The sequence below is a fragment of the Heterocephalus glaber genome, unplaced genomic scaffold, assembly GCF_053883595.1.
Source record: "Heterocephalus glaber isolate CG9 unplaced genomic scaffold, H.glaber_assembly_v1.0 deba00000613, whole genome shotgun sequence".
Taxonomy (NCBI): Eukaryota; Metazoa; Chordata; class Mammalia; order Rodentia; family Bathyergidae; genus Heterocephalus; species Heterocephalus glaber.
The window spans coordinates 2,093,875-2,106,529 of NW_028258152.1; the positions used below are offsets into that span (position 1 = coordinate 2,093,875).

At 35.7% G+C, this 12,655-nt stretch overlaps 1 protein-coding gene and 1 pseudogene across 8 annotated transcripts in view; one reads left to right on the forward strand and one right to left on the reverse strand.

Moving 5' to 3' along the window:
- Window positions 1-12,655, forward strand: part of Fbxw7 (F-box and WD repeat domain containing 7) — a 194,586-nt gene that overhangs the window by 159,907 nt on the left and 22,024 nt on the right. The gene's annotated exons all lie outside the window — the stretch shown is intronic.
- On the reverse strand, window positions 1,472-10,210 carry LOC106008089 (leucine-rich repeat-containing protein 58 pseudogene; annotated as a pseudogene). The gene is made up of 2 exons (XR_015449059.1): window positions 10,139-10,210; window positions 1,472-9,975 (listed from the first exon to the last, which is right to left on the reverse strand). The product of XR_015449059.1 is annotated as a leucine-rich repeat-containing protein 58 pseudogene (transcript).

Consider the following 12,655-nt stretch of genomic DNA (forward strand, 5'->3'; position numbering starts at 1 on the left):
ACTCAGTGATGCCTCTTCAGCTGCATGACAGGCAGAATGAGAGCTCTTGTCTCCTCACTGTCCTGTTCCTCCTGAGGAAATAAGACAGCATTGTTTTGGTCCAGCTCCATCTATTCTGAGAAAGTACTGTGGTCTCAGTTTGCAAATAGAATGAGAACAAATGGTATACCATTTTGGATAAAATGAAATTGAAACAAAATGCTACTGCAAAGTACAAGTGCAAAGTAAAGACAAAAACAGAAAGCAAATTTTGTAACATTTGAATTTTCCATAGCCATCGATTCTGCTTTTCTTCACAGCCAGAGTGACACTTCAGATAGTTAATTTCACAGGAGAAGGTTGGCCATTTGTTTGGTTTCTTTATGTCATCTAGGTGTTAATATGTGGTTTCTGTCTTGAAAATTTTTAATCTAGTTAATAACATGAACTATCTTAAAGGTGAAATCTATGTTCAGAGGCATCCTAAGAGAATAAACACAGTGATCTAGAGGAAGAAGCTCTTAGTACCATTTTGACTTTGCCTCTTATAATTGACTAATTTTATTAACGTTGTATAGCCCCTTGTCCCTTCATTTTCATACTCCACAAAACAAATGTGACACTAAGAAGTTGTCCAAAGGGATGAAAAAACACCAGTTGTAGCACTTACTCTAATCTCAGCACTCTGGAGGCTGAGGCAGGAGGATTGCCACAAGTTGGAATCCAGCCTGGTCTACATAGTAGTGAGTTCAAGGCCAGCGAGAACTGCATAGCAAGACCCTATCTCTAAAACTGTGTGTGTGTCTGGGGGATGTAATAAATGTGTTGAAAGCTATACTTGAAGGTATAATGGAGACTTCATAAATATTGATTTCCTCTGTTGGTCAAGAAATAGCCTTTATGGGCCTCAGTTTTGTCATGTCTTAAAAGGGGTTAGTAGTTTGAATCACTTGTTTCATGTATTAATATCAGGATCAAAGATAAATTATGTGGAAAAGATTTAACATTACATAAATGTCACTAGTTTTACAACTTCTAAATTAATTAATAATTTTTGTGGTGCTAGTGATTAAACCTAGCATCTTGCATGTGTTAGGCAGGCATTCTACCACTGAGCTGCATCCCCCATCCCTAGCTCTACATTATTTTAATGAGAGCATATTGCATTAAAGCTACAAATGTCCTTTGAGAAAATGTTACATTTAAAATATTAAAAAACAATAAAGTATAAAATACTTTTGTTTTTATATTAAAATAAGGTAAAATTTGTATTGAAAGATTCAAATTTCATGCTAACACTTGGGAAATACACATATTTTTTATTTTATTTAAATCTTATATGGTAGTGAACAAAAGATGAAAGGGCACATGATAATGCCACAAAAACAGTGAGTTTATTATTACCTTGTAATTGTATTCCTTGTAGTATGCTTAAGAAACCTTTCAAAACCAGGGGTGAATAAGTAAAGCCACCTCTTTAGTCAGAGAAGACTTAAGGGAAAATATTGTCTGTCTTTGATATGTCAAAGACTTGGATAAGAGTAGCTTTCATTCTTGGTTCCCTCAGAAAATAAAGCCTGGGTCATCTTCTCTGAGTTAGCTTTTGACGTTAGCTGGCCTTAACAATTAGAACTGCCCACAGTTCAAAAAGACTGGATACCATGCGAGAGAAGCAGATTCTTTACCACATGGAATTCAGGCACAGTACCACCCAAGGTCATAAAACACCATGTGTGATTGGGACACTAAGGGTCACCCAGGCTAGTGGACCCCAAGCTGTGGTTTGTGAGTCACCCACATCAATACTGGATAAGTTGCTTAAGAAATAAACGTCCTCAGCCATATCTCTTCCACTGAGCCAGACATTTAGGTGGTGGGTCGTCTGATTTTTGTGTTGCTTAGCCGCCATTTGGGAGCCGCTGGTCTGGACCAAGCCCTCTATTACATAGGTGGGGTCTCTGAGGCTCATACAACTTACAAGACTTGCATGCAGGTCTGCAGTGTCCAATAGTGAGTTTACTGGTGAAGCTCAGCCTACTGTTCTGCACTACCTGTTTACTTGAGTTGAAATAAAAAAATTCTACTTCCACGGGGAATTTCCAGTTTTGCATTTGCAGTTTTGCACACAAATTAAAATCTGCATTTCTTGATCTTTTTTGAATCTAATGTTTTTCCTCTTCCTGTATGTTTCCATGTAACCAAAGCCAAAAGAAGTGCTTTTTCTTTTTCCAGGGCAACTACTTTTCAGACAGAAGTATAGTAATAATAATCAGTTATCCACCACTTTCCCTTTACAGGTAAAGAAACTAAGACTTGCAAGGTTAAATTGTAGTCTTAATTACAATGTCTCCTCTAAAAGTTGAATTTCCTGATTCCTAATTCAATCTTCTTTCCACTGTTCCTTGTTAAAGGGTACTGTAGGTTGTTGTTCTTTTTACTTTAATATATTCATTTAAGGTTTTCAAGTTCATGCATAGTTCCTTGCTGATCAGTCTCATATGTACACAAAATTTGAAACCACTCTTGGAACCAGACTGAGCAAGCAATTCCTACTGATATCATTCAATATAAAGAATAAAAACTAGAGAATTTTGAGTTAACATTACTGTAGATAACTCCTGACTTTTGGAGTTCATTTAGTCCACAAATATTTTTAAGTACCTATTCTGTGCTGGGCCCTACTTTGAGTCTACAATACAGTAATAGACAAAACAGACAGAAACTGTTTTGTCATAGAACTTATAGTCTAGACAGGAGCGAGTAGATTGGGGTTAGAACTGGTTTGCAGTTTTTTAAAAGTTTAGTTCTTGCCCAGAGAATGAAGGGTTGCCCATAGCAAGAAGTAAGGAAGCATGCCTTGTGGGTATCTCTGGTAGAATGTACCAGCTACTCAACACATGAGGAGCCTCTGAAGCACAGCATGCCTGGAGTGTTTGAGGCACAGGAAGAATGTGTATGGCAGAGGAGAGTATAAAAGAGGGAAAGTAATAAGGAAATTAGGATCATGTGGGTCAATCTAAGAGCTTTGTTTTTTGGTTTTTTTTAAATTTAGAAATTCATGTATTGAATAAATTCAGTAAACAGATAAACTGATATAAAAGTAAGATGCAAATATAAACATTATGAAGATTTTAGATTTTTTTTTAAAAGTAAATTCTTGTTAATTAAGAACATACTGGGGCAGGGATTTAGCTCAGTGGCAGCGCACCTGCCTCGCAAGTGCAAGGTCATGAGTTCAATCCCCGATACCAAAACAAGAACAAAAACCACAAAAAAAGAAAAAACTGTTACTTTTCCAAAACACAGAACTGGATTCCAACAAAAGCAGTTTAATAAAATAAGGCACAGTGTTTAATAAGGCAAAATTCACACACATTGGTATAAGATTACAATATTCTGTTATGTCCTGGGAGGCGAGGGGAAAGTACTAAAATTGAAGTAGTTTAAATATCCTTTTTAGAGCATTTACCATTATAAGGTAATATATAAATTTGACAAATGATATTGAGAAAATAAAACTTAATTGTTGAATCATACCACTGAGTTATTCATTTACCATTAACTTTTAATTAACTATATGTTTATAAAGATATTCCTAATTCACACAGCTTTAAATATAGAAAATTAAGATATCAGATCATACATAGTAATTTGCACAAAGTAAAAGTCAATATATTTTCAGTATCCTTTATTGATACTCTAAAGTCTGAAACTTTATGAAAAGTTAATGTATTGGATATTCTGAAATTTTCTCCCATTGTTTTTGTTTCTTGTGAATACAAAGTGAGTTCGGAACACAACAACACAAGTCTCTACATGACTGCTGTAAAGTGGCTGTTAAAGTTAATAGTCTTTTCTCATAGCTAGTAATCAGTGTTATTTAAATTAGTGACAATTCTCAAACATCAATTATGGACAGAATCAATTTAGTAATGTTTTTGCAATACTGGCAACAATAATGTCAATCTTATTCCACTTTCTTCCTTTAGCTGGAATTCTGAATAAAACAATTTTATCCAATTTTATTCACAGCCAAAGGAACAAAGTATGTTCTGCTGAATGCAGATGGTCTTTCTGCCATGGCTTTCTGGCATGACAGTATATAAATACTGTTCATTTAACTAATAGATTTAATGTATACTAGATTGAATACTGTCCCCTACATGCATTACTGAGACTGATTAATGCTAAGTGAAAAGTCTAGTAGCACCCAAATTGACATTATCCTGTGAGTGTTCAAATAATGTGTAATGTTTGTTAGTGAACTATTTTTTAAACATCTATCTTAGAAAATATAGACCAAGAAAAATATAAAAAGAATTGAGCTATTTACACACAATGTATTAAAACATTAACCTCTACCCTTTCAACTTATAAAGAAAAGCAGTAGCCAAACATGCCAGGCCTCAGTAACAATGTCTTCGTATGATACTGTAAATATGAAGATGCTTAGGACCTGCTGTTATCCTTTGGTGTTACCAGACAAACTTTCTAAAATAAAGAAATATGTAAGAAAATACATCACTGATTTTATTTCAGGGGACCCTGATCTTTATGGTTCTGACCTCCTGTAACAGTAGTAAATTAATTGGAGTTTCCTCCCCAGAAGCCTATACTCATACACTGGGTCCTGTTTTTGGCGAAGAATTTCTCAGGATCACAGTCCTTCAGTGATATGCAAAAGATCATGGGGCTGTCAAAAACAGCACATTCAATGATACAGTTCCCAACTAAAGGCTGAGAGTAGGATTTAAGGCATATACTTTCTGACTGCAAATGAAAGCATGCTGCCTTAAAAAAAATCATGACTAGGGCCCGGGATTTAGCTCAGTGGTACCACACCTGCCTCACAGGCGCAAGGTCCTGAGTTTGATCCCTGTTACCAAAAAAAATGACTATAATGAAAATATAAAATTACACGATATTAAATTCATTACTGTTATATAAGAGTGCTTTACATAGAGATAGTGAAGGTCGAGGACTTTTCTTTGCAGGAATCAGAACTATGTATTCTTACAGGTTGTGCTGCCTTAAAACCTATACAATACCCTTTACTGGGGTTAAATGCCCAGCAAAATTGAAAAGCTCACTATGTGGTATTTTGGATTAAACAGGGAATAATATTTGTAAGAACACTGTAAAAAATCTCTACTTTTGTATAAGAGGATCATCTAGGAAAAATACGTATTCGTAACTACAGTTAAATGAATAATACAATTGATAGTTTTCTATAATGAGCCATATGAAGATTTAAAGTAACCATTATTTTTATATGTAAATAGATACTGCTAAAATGCTTTCAAAGATCAAACTTTATTTGTACTATTTGCTTGTTTTTCTTTTTTAAAGTAATGAACCAGGTAAACATTAACCAAGGCTTACTTGATGAACCGTAAGTTCCAGGTTAATGAGGTACTACTATTTTCTCCCTTTGGGAAAAGCAAAGTTGGCTGTGAGAAAATCTGGCCCTCCATTATGGAAGGATATGGACACTCCCAACAGCAGACATTGAATATATTTAGAGATAAAGGTTTTTGGATGATAGTAGGCCACTCAACTTCATTTTTTAAAACAACTTATAATATTACTGTAAAGAGCTTTCTTGACTCACAGATATTCCTAAGTTGCTGATGGCATCTCTATTCCTGTCTTTGTTGCTTTTAGAGATTTTAACACTCTAGCACTCAGACTGTTCCTTCTTTTCTATTTGAAATTGATATTTACAATACCTGATAGAATTTGCAGTATTAAGCCATACTTTTATGGCATCAACAAAAATTTCTCCAATCTGAGGTGCCTTTTACAGTGCAAACCTTTACTTTCAAATCTAGTGACTTAAAATTCTAAATATCAACAATTTTAAGCCGGGTGTGGTGGTGTCTGGCTTTAATCCCAGCACTCAGGAGGTTGATGCAGGAGGATTGCCATGAGTTCAAGGCCAGCCTGGGCTACATAGTGAGTTTAAGTCCAGCCTGAACTACATAGCAAGACTGTCTCACAAAACAAACAAAACTAAACAGAATTTAGAACAATAGATGCCTTCTGCATACATTTAGAAGTAAAATATAAACAGTCACCTTCAGATCAATCTCTGCTATTCAAATACAAGGAATACTGAGAACCCTGACCAGCTGGTCCTTATGCCAGTCAGTCCCTGAAACCTTGGAATCAAAATTTCATATTAGCTAATCTTCCTATTTCTTGTGTCCTAGGACTATTTCTCTGACTCAGTTTGGTGATGCAGACAGAACTGGATTCTAGGAATAAAGACTACTAAGAATGCACAATGTACCCATTTCAATTTCGAATATTAGCACTGAAGAATTCCTTTCTTCACAGATTAATACTTTTGCTTAAGTAGATTTTTCTACAACAGTTTCGTTCAGTAAAATCATTCAACTGGAACAATATCAAAAACTTATTTCACAGATCTCCTTTTAAAAAACTAATTAAAGTTTATCAACTGTGATTAAACACAAACATGACTAAAGAGAGAGACTACTACTTTAAATACATAGTCTGCTGTATGACTTGGAAGCTGGCTATCTTGTTTCTGGATGATTAAGTCCCTTGCATCTGTCTCATCTTGTAATTTCTATAAACATTTATAAGAAAAGAGAAGGTGAAGAAAAGAAACAAGGAAAATCTCAGAAATTATTAGCAGCTTTTGTGAAGGGTAAGGTCAAAGATTTTAAAAAGATAAAACCGGCTAAAAGATAGATTTCATTAAACATTATCAAAGATAGCTGCATATTGATAATAGACTTTTGAACCACAATAAACATTTTGTTACGCATATACTATGTATCTACACTATATGGCAGAAGCTAAAACTACTTCTGGATGGAATATTTATATCTGTAAAAGATCAAGGGGTATTACCATCTTTCAAGAAAGCTGAAAAGGCTAAGTAAGGTTAAGTGTTATGTTTACACACTTACCTAGTTATTTTACAAAGACTGATTCTTAGATTACTCAAGCTATTACTTAGGTTAAGCTCTGATGGTCAATAAGGTAAAGGCACATGTAAGCCAGAAAACTTTGGTCCTATTACTTTACTATAAAGAAAGTATTTTCCATGAAAATATTTTATGCATCTAACTAAGTCACTTAGCTACAAAACGTTTTACGATTGTCACTTCGGTGACATGCCTAAGTCAGATGTAGCTTTCATAATTTTGTAGTCTTTCCATGGCCGAAGTGAAGAAGCAAAAACTTTATTATTTCTATTTTATGATATAATCACCCAGGTATTATTGTTAAGCAACAGAAACACATTAGACTATTTCTATAGATTTAGGCAGAAAATTTCTGAATCAAAAGAAAAAAAATCTTACTACATTATAACAAGGTAAAGGTAAAGGGATTCACTATAGCAGCGTTTCACAACTGTAGTCATGAAACTCTCATGTTTCGTGAATTAACACACACACACACACACAAACCCTGAATTACTCTATACTACACTTTCTTCTAGAACAAAAAACTATGTTAAAAAACTTAACCTATATGTAACACTATTATACAATTGGCTTTTAAGAAATAGTGTGTGCCCTTTCAGAGATTACCAGATGCTCTAATGCCATCTGACCTGTATATTTAACATTTACCAACTAGCCATCACGATATTACAGGTTGGTTACTAGTGTGTATTTTACAATAGCAACTTACAGTTGTACTATTATTACATTTTTAGTCTATATTAAAGTAGTTAACAAAAAATTGATAATTTCTAATGGCAAAAATTTGTGACTCCTTTTCCCCTGTGGCTACAAAGTATTTTTTAAAATTTTATCAATATTCTATTTTCAAAATCCTCCATGATTAAACTAGTTTTGGAAACTGTTCTATTGTGCATGAACACAGTAATCCCTGGTTTCAACTTTATTTTGTCCCACTGTCATGTTTTTCTAATCGCTTTCTTTTTTTTTTTTAAAGTGTAGGGAAAGTTACATTTAGTACCTAACACATAAAAGAGTCACATTTGATTATTTAAAATTCTAAACTTTCCCCCATTTATTTAATGCAAGATACAAAGAAGCTTTCCTAGCTTCTAGAGTTTTCTGTTAAAAACTAATGTTCTGTTTTACAATGAACAGATTAAGATTGTGGCTTCCTATCAAGTGTAAAAGCAATTTGTTCACAAGGGATCACTGTTACATTTACATAATAAAATGAAGTTATGATTAATGATTAAAGGTCGTGAGTTCAGCTGTTAGATGCACAGTTGTTAACCTAGTTCTAGTTCTGTTAATGTATATTTTAAAGTGTTTTGCATAATATGTCAGTTTGTAGCACTTTTTCTTGAATAAGCTTCTATAACTTTGCTAGCATTAAGGCACTTACAGTCACTGGTAGATTGAAGTTATAACAATCATATAAAACAAAGAAGAACAAAAGAGTTAAACATCCCATTTAAAAGTAACATTCCTTACTTTACCACTTAGCCGGTTACAAAGGTTAGGTCCTATGTAACCAGGTGTGAGCACACATGAAGAGGTCTGTAATCTAAACACATAGGCAACACACGGAGAGAGTGAATCCCGTTTATGGTATAGTGTTCAATGGAAACCCAGTGACAACTCTGCTAATAATTACAGCGTTGATAATTTCTTTCATCTCAGTCACCACCAATTACAGTCCTCGTGGCTTAGTATAACCCTGTTCAGAATGTACCATTCTGCTGAGAGATTCATGCAAAACTTGAGTGAAACTGCCACCAACCCAAATTGGAACTGCCATTCAGGGTACGTTGTATTAAAAGAATCCAAACATGGAAACGAACTCATTCTTGCTGAATGGCAAATGAAACGTAACATCACCAACTCTTTCATGGACACTCAAGATGAAAATAATCAACTTTAAGGTCTATGCAGGTTTACAATCACCCCTGCTCGGTTTTTTAGTATTTCACAAAACCCTGCATTTGTGTTCAGCCAAGAACTTTCTGCATTCTTTGTGCAGCGACACTAGCTTCGCCTTCCGGGTCAGACTCAGTCTGGGACGTGGAACTGTGCGAGGCAGAACTGCAGGGGGAAGAACATTCTGGCGAACATAAGTAGTGCATCAGCGGGAGGCGATGCTTCCCACAGAAGTCCACAAATTTAATTTGTGTGACAGAACAGTCAAAGTAGACTCCACCACACTTTGGGTTTGGGCAATTGCTGACTGAACTCAAGTATTTAGGAAGATTCCCAGGAAGATCATAGGAGTGTAGGAAATATTTCGCTTCTTAATGGTCCGCGCAGCTAATTCCAGGAGAGTTGGAGGGTGGTGGGTTAAATCTTTAACAAAAACAAACAACCAGTGGATTTCCTCGTAAGCTCAACTCTTCCAAATGAATAAGGGTGAGGGTCTCTCGGGGCAAGTATGTCAGCAAGCAAGTTGTTGTGGAGACTGAGGGAACGAAGTGAATGCAACCGTGAAAGCTGAGGAGGCACACTTTGGATTTTGTTGTCACATAATACCAAGTAATTCAGAGAAGGCAGATTTGCTAATTCCGGTGAGATTTCTTTGATGAGGTTTCCTCCAAGATGTAAACACTCTAAACTCTGCAAGTTCTCGGTCTCGGCCGGGATGTTCTGTAGTTGGTTGCCCCCCAGGCTGAGGTTCTGCAGCGCTCGCAGCCCCAGCACCGAGGCGGGCATCTCCTGGAAGCAGTTGCCGCTGAGGCTGAGCACCTGGAGACTACGGCTGAGCGGCGACTGGGCCAAACCTTTGGGCAGCGCACCCGGCCCGCAGAGCCCGTTGTTCCTGGCCAGCAATGTGCGAAGTCCGCTCAGCGCCAGCAGCTCTGGTCCCAGCGCGGGCAGCAACTGCCCAGCGCCCGCGGCAGCGACACCAGATGGTTATGGGGCAGCAGGAGCGCCTCCTGCGAGCCGCACCGCTCTTCGCTGCGTGCCTCCAGGTCGGACTCCAGTTTTACCGGACACTGAGGCGGGACCAGTTCAGCTCGGCCTCCCTGGAACCTGAACTGTGCCTTGCGTCAGAAGAGAGCTTTGATTTTTATTTGACTGAAGTAGGAAGCCTCTGGAAGGTTTTAAGCAGAGTGACTTTTACCAGTCACTGGGTACTGTGTAGAGAGAGAATGGGACAGGAGGTCAAAGGTTAGAAACTGGGAGAACTGTCAGGAATACTCTAGGTGAGAGGTGTCTTAGACCAGTGTAGTAATGTTCAGGTTCTGAATGTGTTTGAAGCTCGAGGCCACAGAATTCACTTGGGTCAGAGCCATCTCGTAGTAAGGGAAGGGGAAGAGCCAGAATGACTAGAGTTTTGGGCCCCGAGCAACAAGTACATGTTGCTTCATTTGCATGGTACTGAAATGAGGAAGACTAGAAGCATATATTTGGAGAGAGAGCTCATGAACATGTTAACTTTCTACTGCGCATCCAGGGGCAGATGTTGAGGAAGTAGTTTGATATACAGGTCTGCAGTTCGGGGAAGAGTTCCAGACTTTAGGGAGGAGAGCTATCTGAATGGCCTAGACCTTTATTGAAATCACCCAAGAGATGGAATTTTAAGTAATTAGACTGTTGCATGTGTGTGCTACATGGAGACAGTCTTATTTATATATGGTTACAACAATATTGTTAAATAGAGTCTTAGAAACATTTTACAAGTCATAATTTTTTCATGAACTTTGTCTTACGTATATATAGAAAACTATGATACCGTTTCAAGCACCAACCTAAGATCTGAATTAGTATTTATCTTCTAGTTTGTTTTCCTATTTTATCTTCCTATCTAAAAGATTTGATAAAAAGATATTTCTCATGTTAGCTTTTTTTATTGATAACATTTTTTCTATACTTTAAAAAAAACTGCAATAATTCATAAATTAAAAAAAGAAAACACAAAACATGTATAATTTATTACCTTACATTAGAAATACAATATTAGTGTAAGGAATATATGTAAAATATATAGAGTAGTAACACATCTTTCTATAAATGTACACAGAATCTTTGTTTTTATTGTCAAAATTTAACCATGAACACTTCTAAGAATATTTTTAGACCAGATGTTCATATATATGAAGATTAAAAAGTTTATACTAAAATTATTTTCTATCAAATGCCTTAATTAAAGCTGCATTTTGAGTCAGCATAGTTGTCCATCACTCATAATGGGCCTATTCTTACAATAATAATTTCCACAAATACAACATAGATGGAGAAAAAGACCATATTATGAAAACCCATCTCATTCTGTGAGGGATATAAATCAGTAAATCAGTGAGCTACATATTATTGATACTAAATAGAGTGGAGATTGATCGAATTATCAAATACATAAGTTTTAAACCAGTTTTTTGTATTTTTATTTTTATTAGTACATGTATGCAGTATGTAATTGAGTCAATATTTGAAATTATATAAGGCAAAAATATAATCAAATACTTTTGATTGATCATGTATGTACATACAGATCCAAATTTCAAATTTTTATGTGTAAGTCCTCACTCTGACCAAAAAGGATGCCAAGTAAGTACTCAACATGAATGTTCTGAATGTATGTGAAAAGATGCAAGTTTATTGACGCCTCTAGTTCGTTGTACTTGGTGGTAAATTTTAATATATTGTAGGAATAGTTGAATACCATTGAAAATGTTTCACAGTAATACCATGAATCATAGTTCATGATAGGAAAGAAGAGGTGAAATTCATTGTAGCTTCTAAAAGGCTAAATACTTTCAAAAGTACTCTAAAGTATTTTGAGTAAGGCTGCCTTGTATCCTTAATATATTTGTTTTCAATTATTATATATTTTACATGAGCCTGAGCAACCATTTCTTTTCTTTTTTTTTGGTACTGGGGATTGAACTCAGGACCTCACAGTTGCCAGGCAGGTGCTGTGCCACTGAGCTAAATCCCTGGCCCTAACCGTTTTTTGAGCAAGAAATAGAATGTCAGAGTTCATATTTTTCTAGCTCTGAATCTCACCTATTATTCTCTATTCATTCTCTTCCGAAGGGACATCATAATTCACAAAAGTATTTAAATCAGCATCGTTTTACAGAAACAAAGCCCTGCTCAAAGATGTTTTTTCATTTATCATGACGCTCTTTACATGTTTTGCATGATTATTATGAAACTCCTATAATTTAAATTATTCATATGACTTTTAAGCTTTTCTTTTTAAGAATCCTAGCTTTTGTGTGTGTGTGTGTTACCGGAAATCGAACTCAGAACCTTGTGCTTGAGAGGCAGGCGCAGCACCACTGAGCTAAATCCCCGGCCAAGAATCCTAGCTTTTTTTTTTTTTTGGTACCGGAGATCTAACTCGGGTCCTTGCGCTTGCGCAGCAGGCAAATCCTAGCTTTTTAAATGCAGGTGTTCCTCACTGCAAATGAAAAAAAATTTTTAAGTAATTTTCTAGTGTTGTTATATTTTTGATGTATGATTACATATTTTTGTTTTTCTGTAGTGTATCACTTTATTTCTTATTCTAATTTTACTATTTTTTATTTGCTATTTTTAAATAAGTGTTTTATTTGCTATTTTTAAATTGGAAATTATTTTCATAAAGCTGCCCTTTTAATTTGTAGAAGACCCATGTCAGCTGTGCACAATCCAGGTATTAACTTTTCTGTAAATGATGCTGCTAATCTCCTAACTCTTAGATATATGACTTATGAAAAATGGTGCCCATTAGAAAGAATATAGAAAAAGAAAAA